Source organism: Hippopotamus amphibius, chromosome 10, assembly GCF_030028045.1.
Source record: "Hippopotamus amphibius kiboko isolate mHipAmp2 chromosome 10, mHipAmp2.hap2, whole genome shotgun sequence".
Lineage (NCBI taxonomy): Eukaryota > Metazoa > Chordata > Mammalia > Artiodactyla > Hippopotamidae > Hippopotamus > Hippopotamus amphibius.
In genome coordinates, this window is record NC_080195.1 from 22,871,474 (window position 1) to 22,885,146 (window position 13,673).

At 47.4% G+C, this 13,673-nt stretch overlaps 1 pseudogene; it reads left to right on the forward strand.

The window, feature by feature from the left end:
- The first annotated feature begins 11,177 nt into the window (after positions 1-11,177).
- LOC130830485 (60S ribosomal protein L27a-like) lies at positions 11,178-11,614 on the forward strand (annotated as a pseudogene).
- Positions 11,615-13,673: the final 2,059 nt, after the last annotated feature.

Here is a 13,673-nt window from a genome sequence, read left to right on the forward strand (position 1 = left end):
CTGCATCAGAATTCCAGACCTGCCACTCAGTGTTACTTTCAGAGAGGGAATATGTTCAAAGAGAGCATAGGTTTTGTCATGCAAACACAGGATGATGCTACTCTGAACCCAGAGCTGTCCTGAGTACTGGCAGAGAGACACTTTACAAAGTGTAGAATGTAGTCAGCACCCAACAGATGTTAACTTCCTTCCATAATACACACACACACACACACACACACACACACACACACACACACAAATGGCTTTAATCAGAAATAGAAAGTGAAATGTTGACTAACCCTAACTCCTTTTTTTTTTTTAATTGCTAGGTGTTTGAAAGCCAAACATATTTGTGGAAACTCAAGATTAGTCTGACTTACTCATAGACAAAAGTGACTCTAAGGACACAAAACAGCAAACATAAAAGTCAAAGACTCACTTTAACAACGGATGTGCAAACATCGCCTTAAATGATGATCTAGGTCATTATGGTTTCCCTGCCTTCAGACAGTGGCTGTGCTGGGGCTTCTGTCTGGACCACACCCTCCAACCCCTGCTGCCCTCGCCCACGCCAGAGCCCACAGCCTCGCCCGAATCCCCCACGCAAACATCGCGGCCAGGTTCCAACCACCAGATCCCTCCCTCTGGCACGTCTGCATGTCTCTCTCCTCTCTCAGGAGATAAAATGTTGACTCACTATATATATTTTTTAATAAAAGAAAATTTAAGCTTTAATTGGTATTTTAAAGTAAGTTCTCCTAGGACATGGATCACTAGGGAATTAGTTACAAATGGCTCTCAGTGGTACACATTTAATGAACATTTAAGCAGAGAAAGAAAATTGCTGGTATGCCTGATTTCTTTTTTTTTTTTTTAACTGCTCAGTACTATAAATCCAACCTATCATTTCTTTTTAACTACATTTGCCATAAAAGCACTTATTTTACAGCTGCCATGACAGAAGCACTGCTGTTTCACCTCATGATTAATAAGGCAATTAGCATCGGCTCTAATATCCTCAGCAAAAAGGCCACGCTTTCGATGTTTCTGTTGCACCGAGATGTTTTTGGTTTTCTAAAGCAAGTTGAAGGCTGCACACTGGGGCCTGTGGAAGGCATTTTCTAATGTATGTCGTGGAGATCAATTGATAAATTACGTCAGGCTGGGTTAGTCACACAGAAAATATCATTAAGAGAAAAAAGAAATGGGAGGATGTGGGCAGGGGTAATTTATTTTTCATGGTTGATTTATGTTATAGAACTAGCCTCCTAAGTCAGTGACCAAAAGACAAGATGCTGCAGAAAATATAAAAATTCTAGAAACAAAGAGGCTATTTCAGAGATATGCGGTAAACAGACAAAAAGGACAACTCTTCTGAAAAGAGGATCCCATGGAGCCAGCTGGAAATCATATTTCTGACTATGTACAGCATCCTTCAGGCCCCGCCCAGTGCAGAATTGGGCCCTCCTTAGAGTGTATTTGAGGACAGCTCAGGGGGGTAGGGCACAGTGAGTGTGGCCTGGGAAGAGGACCACAGTGGTCCAAGGAGTCTCAGGGCTGGTTCCTCCTGGAAACTTCAGGATGCTGACCTCGGTCACCAGGGAACCTTGTGTCAACCAAGGCCCTTGGTGGTTACAAAAATAAAAATAAAAAAATGCATTGATTCATGGGCTTTGCTGAAAACAGACCCTCTCTGTTTTTAGGCCTTGCCTTGGAAATCAATTAGGGAAATTGGATTCTTGGGAGAGGATATAAATTTTCTTACCAGCCCTATAATCATTGCCTTCACTGCCCTTCCATCATTCATTCATTCATTCATTTATTTAAGAAACACTTAGGCTGTGTCAGGCTTGAGCTTGGTGAGAATTGTAGATACTAGCGTGGGCTGTGCCTCCAGCAGTCACTACTTACTAGCAAAGTGCTTTCAGAGACGTTAACTTGCCCAAGCCAGGTCTACAGTGGGGCTCATAATGGTACCTGCCGTAGAGGGTTGTTGTGAGGATTAAAGAAGGTGATGCCTGTGAAAGAGCTGAAGACAGGGTCTTGCTCATCATGACTGTTCGATAAATAGAAACTCTCGCTCCTACTGAGACAGTGCCCCGGACTCAGGACTAGGCAGGGATGTACGTGGAGCTGCTTCTCGGTGCTGGGAATGCATCTGTAGAGAGCCACCTGAGCTCTCTCCTTGGGGTCTCCCTGGGATCCATAGTGCCTATCTGCAAACGGTTTCTCAGATCAGAGACGCTCAGCAGTTGATAGAGACTGAATAAAGCCCCTCATATTAATCAGCCCAGGGCTTCATCAATCAAACTGCCCAACCCAGACAAACCCCATCAGGGACACTGGATGCTCTTTCTTCCTCTCTCTTTCCTCCTCCCTCTCCCCTCCCCTCTCTTTGGCATACCCTTAGACCCCTTCCACGTCCCCTAAGAGAAGGAGAGTGCCTGTAGGGTTCTGAATAACCCCTGCCATCCCTCAGGAGCCCAATCAGAGTGAACCAAGAGTCAGTGGCTCAAAAGAAAAGTGAGTGGAATTCACGGACTCAGATTCCTCAGGACTGGGAGGCGCCTCAGAGGCTCTTCCTGTTGGAAGGTCTCATGTCCACTCTCCAATGGAGCTGGAGCGACCTGCCCTGGCTGCCAGGTGTCGGGAGGAGAGGTGGGATGACCACCTGGCCTCTCTTCTCTGGGGCGATGGTGACGAGAGTGAGAAATCACCCCCTGTCCCCGCTGCATCCGTCATCCCTTAGCTCCGCCATTCCTGGCGCTCAGGACACTCTGTTGGAATGTTTTGGATTGATTCCTTCATCCGACAGGGGATGTGTCGAGGACCAGCACCACGGAGATGCTTTCGGATGCCGGGGAACTGGTCTTTGCTTTCATTTTTTCCAAAGGGACTACAGCCAATGCAAACCCGCGCCGACCGTGTCTTCAGCCACCTCCCACTCGCTGGTTTCTAAAGTGGTGTCTGTTCACCAGAGATGCCTGATCGGAGGGAGAGTTGGTGGCAGTACCAGGAGGGGTGAGACTTAGGGAGGAGGCCCTGAGCGGCTGCCAGAAGCCGGGGGGGGGGGGGGGCAGGGCTGGACACCTGGACCCCAACTGCCTGTGCTAGCCTGCTGCCTTGGCCTGACCTGGAATCGCAAAGCGGAGAGGCCGGCTTGCTCTCGGGCCAGCCCCAGCCCAGCGTCCACACAGCCTGGTATCCACACATCTTGGTGCCCATACAGCCCAGTGTCCACACAGCCACTTAAACTGCTCAAAGAGGTTCTCAGCTGCTGTGCACGTGTCTATTTCAGCTCCGCCCATCAACCCCGGCCAGATGCTTTTGTTCATTACCGGGTTTTGGCAAGAGGGGCCGAAAAGAATTCCCACAGTCACCGAGGAGCAGAGGGAGGTTTCGTGAATGAGGGACATGACTAAATGCTTTGGAAGTTTCTCCTGCCAGTTCCCCTGTTTCCACCTCCATTCCTATTTCAGGACACAGAGGACATCATCCCGTCACCCAAAGCAAGACAGAAGTTTCCCATTATGCTTGAAGCAGGTACTCATTTCTGATCCTCAAGTCACTCTCAGCATTTACAGCCCAGCCAAACCCTCCACACTGCCTGCCCTCACACCTCTGGAGTGTGAGCCCTAAGAAATGCAGAGGTTTATTATCCCCGCCGATACTCACTGTCTCACAACACACACACACACATACATACACCACACGCATCACACACATAAACACACCACACACACACACACACCACGCATCACACACATAAACACACCACACACACACACACACCACGCATCACACACATAAACACACCACACACACACACACACCACACGCATCACACACATAAACACACCACACACACACACACCACACACATCACACACATAAACACACCACACACACACACACACACACACCCCACACGCATCACACACATAAACACACCACACACACACACCACACGCATCACACACATAAACACACCACACACACACACACACACCACACGCATCACACACATAAACACACCACACACACACACACACCACACGTATCACACACATAAACACACCACACACACACACACACCACACGCATCACACACATAAACACACCACACACACACACACACACCACACGCATCACACACATAAACACACCACACACACACACGCACACACCACACGCATCACACACATAAACACACCACACACACACACACCACACACACACACGCAGGAAAGCCCTTCTTCTCCTTCTCCTTTGAGATCCCAGTCACGTGATCAGCACCCCCAAGAGGCTCTCCCTCTCCTGTCCCCGGGCTGCAGTGAGCCTCTTCCTCACCTCTGCTCCCACTCCACTTCCTTTACACCTACACTTGCTGCCTCTCACTAGAGTTATCAGGCCCGGTTTGTAAATTCACGAGACCTGAGACTTTTGTCTTTTTCACATGTATATTCGTTGGAGGCCTTGCACAGAGACCTGCATAGTTCCACACACAGTAAACACTTGTCGAATTAAAAAGTAGAGACGATGTCGTCTCCTCAGGGAATCCTGGACACAACCCCCCTCGATAAATGATGCCAATTTAGATATGGGGGTGTATGAGTTTGCTAGGGCTGCCAAAACAAAGTACCATAGAATTGGTGGTTTGAACAACAGAAATTTATTTTCTCACAATTCTAGGGGCTGGAAGTCTGAGATCAAGGTACCAGCAAGGATGGTTTCTTTGGAAGCCACTCTCCTTGGCTTGTAGACACAGTCTTCTGCCTGTGTCTTCACATGGTCTTCCTTTGTATTTATCTACGTCATAATGTTCCCTTCTTACACGGACACCAGTTGTCTTGGATTAGGGCCCATCCTGATGACCTCATTTTGACTTAATCACTTCACTAAAGACCCTACCTGCAAATACAGTCCCATTCGGAGGCACTGGGTGTTAGAACTTCAATATACGTAATTGGGAGGCAGGGAGGATACAGTTCAGTCCATAACAGGAGGCACGTTAGCAGCGCTTCTCAACTCCTGTGATGCACTCCCAGGCTCTGCCAACTGCTACGCCCAAGAGCCACCCCACGGCCTCCACCTGATCTCCTCAGGGTAAGACTTCCCGACCCTTGAGAGAGGTTCCTGTAAGGCTTTAACACTTAAGAAGATTTTTCAGCCCCCAGAGATGCGTTTATCCTGTGGGGAGTGTGGATTCTGTGGTGTACAGCTCAGGACGAGGCTCACCCACGCTGCACGTGAGATGATTGTGGCAGACGTGCTTAGTCCTGTTTCTGGCTCCATTTTCACTCCTTCCTCCTGCCTTTTTGTCTTCATTTGCTCCAATGTGAATGTATGTCAATTGGTCAAATTTCATGCATCTCTATAAACTACCTGTACTCCTCTCTGCATTAAAAAGACTGTCAATTGAGGGACTTCCTAGGTGGCGCAGTGATTAAGAATCCGCCTGCAGGGGACATGGGTTCGATCCCTGCCCCAGGAAGATCCCACATGCCACAGAGCAGCTAAGCCCATGCGCCACAACGATTGACCCCATGGGCCACAACTACTGAAGCCCACGCACCTTAGAGCCCATGCTCCGCAACAAGAGAAGCCACCGCTATGAGGAGCCCGCGCATCACAATGAAGAGTAGCCCCTGCTTACCACAACTAAAGAAAGCCAGTGTGCAGCAACGAAGACCCAATGCAGCCAATAAATAAATTTATTTAAAAAAAAAAAAAGACTGTCAGTCGAGCTGTTCTATCTGTCGTCAGCTGGCACCACCACCTCTCCCTCCTGAGAATGACAACAGTACTCCCCCAGATCCCTCTCTCTGGACGGTTCTGGGTTCGTTTTCCATTGAGAGGAACTCTCGTGAGATTTGGGAGCCATCTGTCTGCAGAAACAGTTACAGCCAGACATGTAGAGACAGGAGAGATTTCCCACAGGTTCCTGGTAAATTCTTCACCAGGTGAGCTCCCACTGAGATACTTGGTGGGAGCGTCTTGAAGAGTCTCAAGAATCCCAGGCAGGCCTTTGAGAGCCAGCTTGCAGCCTCAGGCTGACATCTTTGGTGTCAACTCCTTTAACTTTCCAGGACAGCTCTCCCAAACTGTTGACACCAATTTCTCTGACCTCCACTCCCCTAAATCTTCCAACTTATGAGCAAGGTCCCAGATCCATTTTAAACCTTTTATCTCCAGAACATATAGAGTGGCTTCCATTTTTCCAACTAACTCCTGTCTGGTATCTATCTAGGAGAGATATAAAATAAAAATAAGCCATCATACCCTTGTGCATTGCTGGTGGGATGTCAAATGGTGCCGCCACTGTGGAAAATGGTTTGGCAGTTCTTCAAAAAGTTAAACAAAGAATTACCATATGATCCAGGAGCTCTGCTTCTAGATATATACCCCACAGAACTGAAAACAGAGACTCAAACAGACGCTTGTACACTGATGTAGACTGCAGCATTATCCACAACAGCCAAAAAGCGGAAACAACTCACACGTCCATCAATAGATGAATGGACAAATAAGACGTTGTATGTACACGCGATGGAATATTATCCAGTCAAAAAAAAAAGGAAAGCAGTTCTGAAACATACTACAACATGGGTGAACCCTTAAAACATGCCATGTGAAATAAGCCAGCCACAAAGTGACAAATATTATATATGATCCCACTTACATGAAATATAAGAATAGGCAAACTCATAGAGACAGGAAGTAGGTTACACGTTACCAGGGGCTGGAGGGAGGAGGAAATGGGGTGTTTTTGTTTCATGAGTACAGAATTTCTATTTGGGATGATAAAGAAGCTTTGGAAAGAGATCGTGGTGCACAACACTGTGAATGTACTTAACACCACTGAACTGTACACTTAAAAAACGGTTTAATTTTATGATACATTTCTTTCACCACAATAATACACCTATTTTAAAAAGCCACCATGACAGCAGCAGACTTTCAGACGTGGCCTGTGTGTAACCAACCCAGTTTATCACAGGCGATCGGCATGTACAGGCTGAGGACACACACTGTGTGTGGATTATCAAGGACGAGTCTCCAGAGAGGAAGAGAGAGTCCCATTTCATCCAGCTTTGAGGAAAAAGCCTCCTGAGCTTTTATAGTTTGGATTCTTCCATCCTAGGCAAAAAGCCCAACCAATGCTCCATCCAAGCCTACCTCGCCTGACTGATTCAAACGTGCTTTTTCCCAGCTTGCTGAGACTCTTCTTCTCTTCAGCATCCCCTCTCGTAGCTCTCCCCCACCCCCACCCCCCATACACACACCATGCACTTGTTTCTAACCAGCTTCAATCCCTAGGCCAGCATGAGTGGCTTCCTTTTGGTCTCTGGGTTTATAAGATTAAAACCCTTTTCATTACTACTACTCAGCCTCCCGTATACACATTTACCTCCCTCTTTAACTACCATGCTCTCATGTCTAATGCTCTCATTGGCATAGACATAAAGGGATCGCCACAGTTTACCAATGAACCATTTGTGTGTCCGTGCGTGTGTGTGTGTGTGTCTGTGTCTGTGTCTGTGCACTCACATTCACCTCAGCCCACACAATTCACCACTCTAATGAAAGCAAACCTGCTGTCCTCTCAGATCTATTCAAAAGAGTCCATTCACTATATCCCATTGCTCAAGACTCTGGACCAGTGCAACCTGGCTTCAAAGCTATACGATTTACATAGAGCCAGTCAGTGTTTGAGATCATAACCCTTTCAGGGAAGTATTCCCCTTACCTGTGTAACTGAATACTACTTTTTTGTTTCAGTTTCAATACAGATGACCATGTGTTTGCTTCTTTTAAAAATAAACCCTATGGGAGATCCCTAGTGGCCTAGTGATTAGGATTCCAGGCTTTCACAGCCGTGGCCTGGGTTCAGTCCCTGGTCAGAGAACTAAGATCCCACAAGCTGTGCAGTGTGGCCAAAAGAAAGAAAACAGAAAAATAAACCTTAATCACCTATTTTAGGTAATTATGAAAGCCATGACCAAGTTCTTATTTGCATTTGGGGTGCCTTGAAAACCACCCTGGGGATCACAGGGCCTTGGTTTTCTTAACTTTCTAATGACCTGCTTTGTGAATTTGCAAATGTTCCTTCACTAAGCCTGAGTTTTTCCCATGTTAAAAAAATGGGGGGAGAATTTGAATTGGTGAATTATCAGGTTCCTTTCAGTTCTGGGAGCTTTTTATTTGGTCAAAGGAAATCCCAGGTTGCCCCTGACGTAAGCCCCACTGTTTTAGTTGCTCCACAGGCTCAAGAAGCATTCTCAAGGCAACAACCAGGAGGAGGCCCCAGGTTGGAGACCCCAGGAGTGGACGTCCAAGACACAGACAAGTTCAATGCCCTCACCTGAGTCCCCGGGCTGAGGATCAGATGCCACAGCTCCTCCCAGAGACCACCCTGCCTTTTTGTCTGACCAGCTGGTTGGGTCACCTCAAAATAGTTTTAGCTTTAAAAACATGTAGTCTGTGATCATTACATAATTTCATGATGGGTGTCTTGCGATTTTGTACACAGCATTCATGATTTATGAAACAGCCTAATTACAGGGTCCTCCACAGAGACATATGCTGGTGGAAACACTGCCTCGTGGCATAACTGCATAACAAGTAGGTTCCCAAGGAGCTGGAGAAGAGTGCTTGCTGCACAGACCTCAGCTGGAGCTGGTTCCTTCTCCTCTCATCCTCCCCCTAATGGCAAGAACTCTAGCCCAGGCAGCCTCTCTGTCCAGTTACCTTTCAAAATTTCATGTCCAAAATCCTACTTTTCTCCTAGGAGAAGATGTGTAATCTACTTTCGCTTCTCCCGAAGGTGCATCCCTGGCCTATATATACATCATGTGCATACATATACACCCAGCTGCTCTGATCCTAATCCCGGCCCTATTAAAATATAGGGCATTTGGGGCTGAGCTCTCTAGGGCTGCGCTAGATCCTGGATTTCCACCCACTGTGGCCACCCCAGCCTGTTCACACCCTATGGCAGTTCCCTGGTGGCTATGGGAGGATGTTGTGTGAGGGGGTTGTCCCCATTGACATGTCTTCGAGACTGTAATTTGCAAGATCTTAGAGACCCTTCCTCCCTGTCTTCGCCAGAGGAGCAATCACAGGGTCCACACTGGTTGGACCCAAGACCTGGACTTTTAGGCTCAGGGACCCCACCGCTGTGCCATGGAAACAGGCTGGCCGCTCTGGACCTCAGTGCCCTCATCTGCAGGATGAGCAATAAGACTGAACCGTCTCCATGAACCCTCCATTAGGCAAGTACAGATCTGGCCACTGAAACAGACACAAGGTAACAACGCTCAAACCGTGTCTCCCACAGGAAACTGAAGCTGAGCATCGTGGCTCTGCCTCATGATGCCTCAGAGCCTCAGGTACCTGGTACCTGTTTTATTGCTCTGCCATCCCTAGAGGTTTGCCTTCGCCCACTGGAATGGGGAAAAAGGGAGTGAAGGCCACGCTCTTTCTTTTTAAGGAAATTATACTCATGACTTAGAACTTGGACATATGACCACAACTGCCTGCCAGGGTGACTGGAAGAAAAGGTGACCAGCTAAAAATTCTATTACCTGGGAAGAAGGAGAGAACAAATATTGGGGCCACCTTGGAGTTTTGGCCCCAGAGCCTCCCAGTTATACCACAATAAGCCTAAGAGATCACAGGTGAGCGTGGGGCAGGGCACGTGCTGAAACTCCAGCAGAGGCAGACACTGCAGGGGTCTCCAAGAAGAGTGACTCCAACCGCCACGCTCACGTGTGCAAAATAATTAGACATTCAAAAGAGAAGGTGTAGAATCCTATTTAATGCAGCATAGGCATATATGGCTTCTGCTACCTACCCCATATTCTGTTAGTACAAGATCACAATGATGCCTACTAGTTCATTTCAACAAATATGTATTGGTACCTACTATGTACCAGGCACTAGAGGTATAGAAATGAATATGATCCATCCATCCCTGCCCTCAAGCACTTAGAGGCTGGTGGGGAAACAGACCCCAAATAGAAAAGTTCAGTGTAATGGGGATAAGTGCTTCGATGGAGGTGGATCTGGAGATGCACCCTCTAGCTGAGGAGAGAAAACAAAGACATGGAAGCAACCTAAATGCCCATCAACAGATGAATGGATAAAGAAGATGTGGCACATATATACAATGGAATAATACTCAGCCATAAAAAGGAATGAAATTGAGATTTGTAATGAGGTGGATGGACCTAGAGTCTGTCATACAGAGCAAAGTAATCCAGAAAGAGAAAAACAAATATTGTATGCTAACTCATATATACAGAATCTAAAAAAATGATACTGATGAACCCAGTGACAGGGCAAGAATAAAGATACAGATGCAGAGAACAGACTTGAAGACACGGGGTAGGGGGGCGAAGGGGAAGCTGGGACGAAGTGAGAGAGTAATATTGACATATATACACCACCAAATGTAAAATAATAGCTAGTGAGAAGCTGCTGCATAACCCAGGGAGATCACCTCGGTGACAGGTGATGACTTAGAGGGCTAGCATAGGGAGGGTGGGTAGGAGTCTCGGGAGGGAGGGGATATGGGGAAATATGTATCAATACAGCTGATTGACTTTGCTGTACAGCAGAAACTGGCACAACAGTGTAAAGCTATTATACTCCAACAAAGAGTTAAAAAAAATCTAAGATAAGTCTTGAATAACACAGGTAGGAAACGACCAGGTGCTAAAATTCGCGTTCAAGGCAACCACGTTCTGTGAGTGTCGATCAGGAGGGAGGAAGATTACTGTAGGTTTAATAAGAAAGACTTTTTTTTTAAGGGGGAGGGGAGCTTAAAGGGTGAGTAGAAATGGAGAGGGGAAGAGGAAGGTGGTCAATTGCCATAAAGACTTTGCCTCACACAACTACTGAGCCCATGTGCCACAACTACTGAAGCCTGCGAGCCTAGAGCCTATGCTCCACAAGAGAAGCCTGTGCACCTCAACAAAGGGTAGCCCCCACTCACCACAACTAGAGAAAGCCCACGCCCAGCAGCGAAGACTCAGTGCAGCCAATAAATAAATAAACAAACAAACAAATAAATAAATTTATTTTTAAAAATGCAAAAAAAAAAAAGGCTTTGGCTCAGATTTTTAAGTGGTGGTACCAGAGAGATTCTTGTGTCAAATAGAATTGAAGCCTCTTTTGTCTCAGCTGCCAACATGCCATCCAGACTAAGGAAGACCTGAAAACTTAGGTGCCACGTGAGCCACGGCCACGGCCACTGGTGGAAAACACCGGAAGCACCCGGGAGGCCGAGGTAATGCTGGTGGCGTGCATCACCACGGGGTCAAGTTCAACAAATAGCACCCAGGATACCTGGGGAAAGTTGGTATGAGGCACTACCACTTAAAGAGAAACCAGAGCTTCTGCCCAACTGTCAACCTTGATAAATTGTGGCCCTCGGTCAGTGAGCAGACACAGATAAATGCTGCCGAGAACAAAACTGGAGCTGCTCCTAACAGACATCGGGTTACTACAGAGTTCTGGGGAAGGGAACGCTCCCAAAGCAGCCTGTCATGGTGAAGCCAAATTCTTCAGCAGAAGAGCTGAGGAGAAGATTAAGGGTGTGGGTAGGGCTTGTGTCCTAGTAGCTTGAAGCCACGTGGTAGGAGATTCATTCACTGTTAACAAGTGCTTTAAAAAATAGAGTTGAAGAAAAGAGAGACCTTCTTGAGTGTAACTCTTAGTATAGAAGCTCAGGTGAAGCCCTTCTCATATCTTTCATGGTCCAGTTGTAGAAATGCTCAGCATGCTTCATAACACGGTTTCACAGCCTCAGAGGAACTCTGCGAGGAAGGGAGGGAAGAAGGGAGAGATGGAGAGACAGAGGCGGAGAAGCTGGAGCTCAGAGACGTCAGGCTGTCAGGTAAGCAGGCCCTGAGCACACGTTCCAGAAGAGGCAGGAGCAGAGCCCAGCTCAGGCTTTCTGGTGCTTCTTACCACGGGCCAGGTTGCTCTTAAAAAGGGAAAATTCAAGATTCAGATAATCTTGGGAATTCCCTGGCGGTCCAGTGGTTAGGACTCCGTGCTTTCAGTGCCGAGGGCCTGGGTTCAATCCCCGGTTGGGGAAATGAGATCCCATAAGCCACACAACACAGCCAAAGAAAGAAAAAAGAAAAAAAAAAAAGATTCATATGTTCTGAATCTGAAGAGGATTCGTTCAGAATCCTGCAGGCAGAAGTAAGAGGATTCGGACTGTGCCACAGGAGAAGGAAGCAGCAAGAAGCCAGGAGAACTTAAGAGCAGGGCCACTCAACAGGGCCACCTGCCTCTGACGGCCCGCCCCCTGGGCTAAAAGGCTCACCCTGAAGCTGGACCCCAGGACACCCAGTTCTATCCACCTCTTAGAACCACTTTCGAGACTGGGAAGAATCAAAGGAAACACATCAAGAATGTCAAAACTGGAAGGTTACACAGTCTTCCGGAAAGAATTTCTCTGGGAAGTTGATCGATTCCAGTGAAAACCTTGCAACCTCCCAGCTTTGGCGGAGGATGGAATCTGCTGGGCAGGAGATGAGACAAGGTACCCTCTTGAGGTCTCTTCCATCCTGCCGTACTATGAACCCGGGCCATGGTGTTGCTAGGAGGAGAGACCGGACCCACGTCTCCTGGGCCAGAGGATAGCACTTTCTGCCCACAAAGAGAACTTCTTCACAGGCCACTGCCTCTTTAATCCACGAGAAAAAGCAGGGTGATGGGTCTGCGGGCAGAAATCCAGTTTCATAAGGATTTCAACGGATGTAAATTGCTTCCTGGATAAGGGCTAATGACAGCTAACAGGCCAGTGCTGGGTACCAGGCTGATGACCTAGCAGCAGTTTCCGATTTCTGTTGGCCACAATCACAATTGCTATTTTCATCCTCCTCCCATATTACTGGCAACACAGCTACATTTTCACACTCCTGCTTCTCCCGAAGGACGACAGCAGGCCTATTTTACACAGGTACACAAAGGAATCAGCAGCCCCTCACTGGCCTAATGGGAAAACAAACCTGCACAAGGATAAGCTTAATACCCCACTCAATGGCTCTCATATATATGCACCATCCAGTTTTGTTTGTTCAAAAGCAAAGGAAATGGAGTTGCTTTAAATTTATGAGCTGACAAGTTTCTGAGTAATGGTGAATCACTGCTCGATATTTCACCTAAAGCTCGGATGGTGAGCTGGCTCGGGCTGCATCTCTTCTGGGGGCACAGGAATTCATTGGAGGATCACTCACGGCCCTGAGCCACCCCGCATGAAAGACGGAAGGCCGGCCAAGGCCAAGGTCAGTGTGCCCACAGAGAGAGACTGCCGCACATCAGAAAACCACTTCAGAGGACAAAGACGTCAACCAAAAGTGTTGGTAAAGCAATGGAAGAGTAGAATTTGGGAGCTGAGAATATGGAAAAGAAAACAAAAATATCTGCTTGACCATACAGGTCTTGGATGCTACAGAAGAGCGCCCACAGCACAGCCCCATGGCAAAAATTGCCTTGGAATTAATCAGCCTAGAAGTTTGATTTCTTTCCCTTTCCCTGGGACACTCTCCCTACCTCCAGCCCTGGATGTAACTGGAAATTTCCAACTCATCTCTTAAGAATCTGCAGAATATGACCTTCCTTGGAATTCCTGCCTCAATTTCCCCACAATTGGTCAATGTGTCACAATTTTT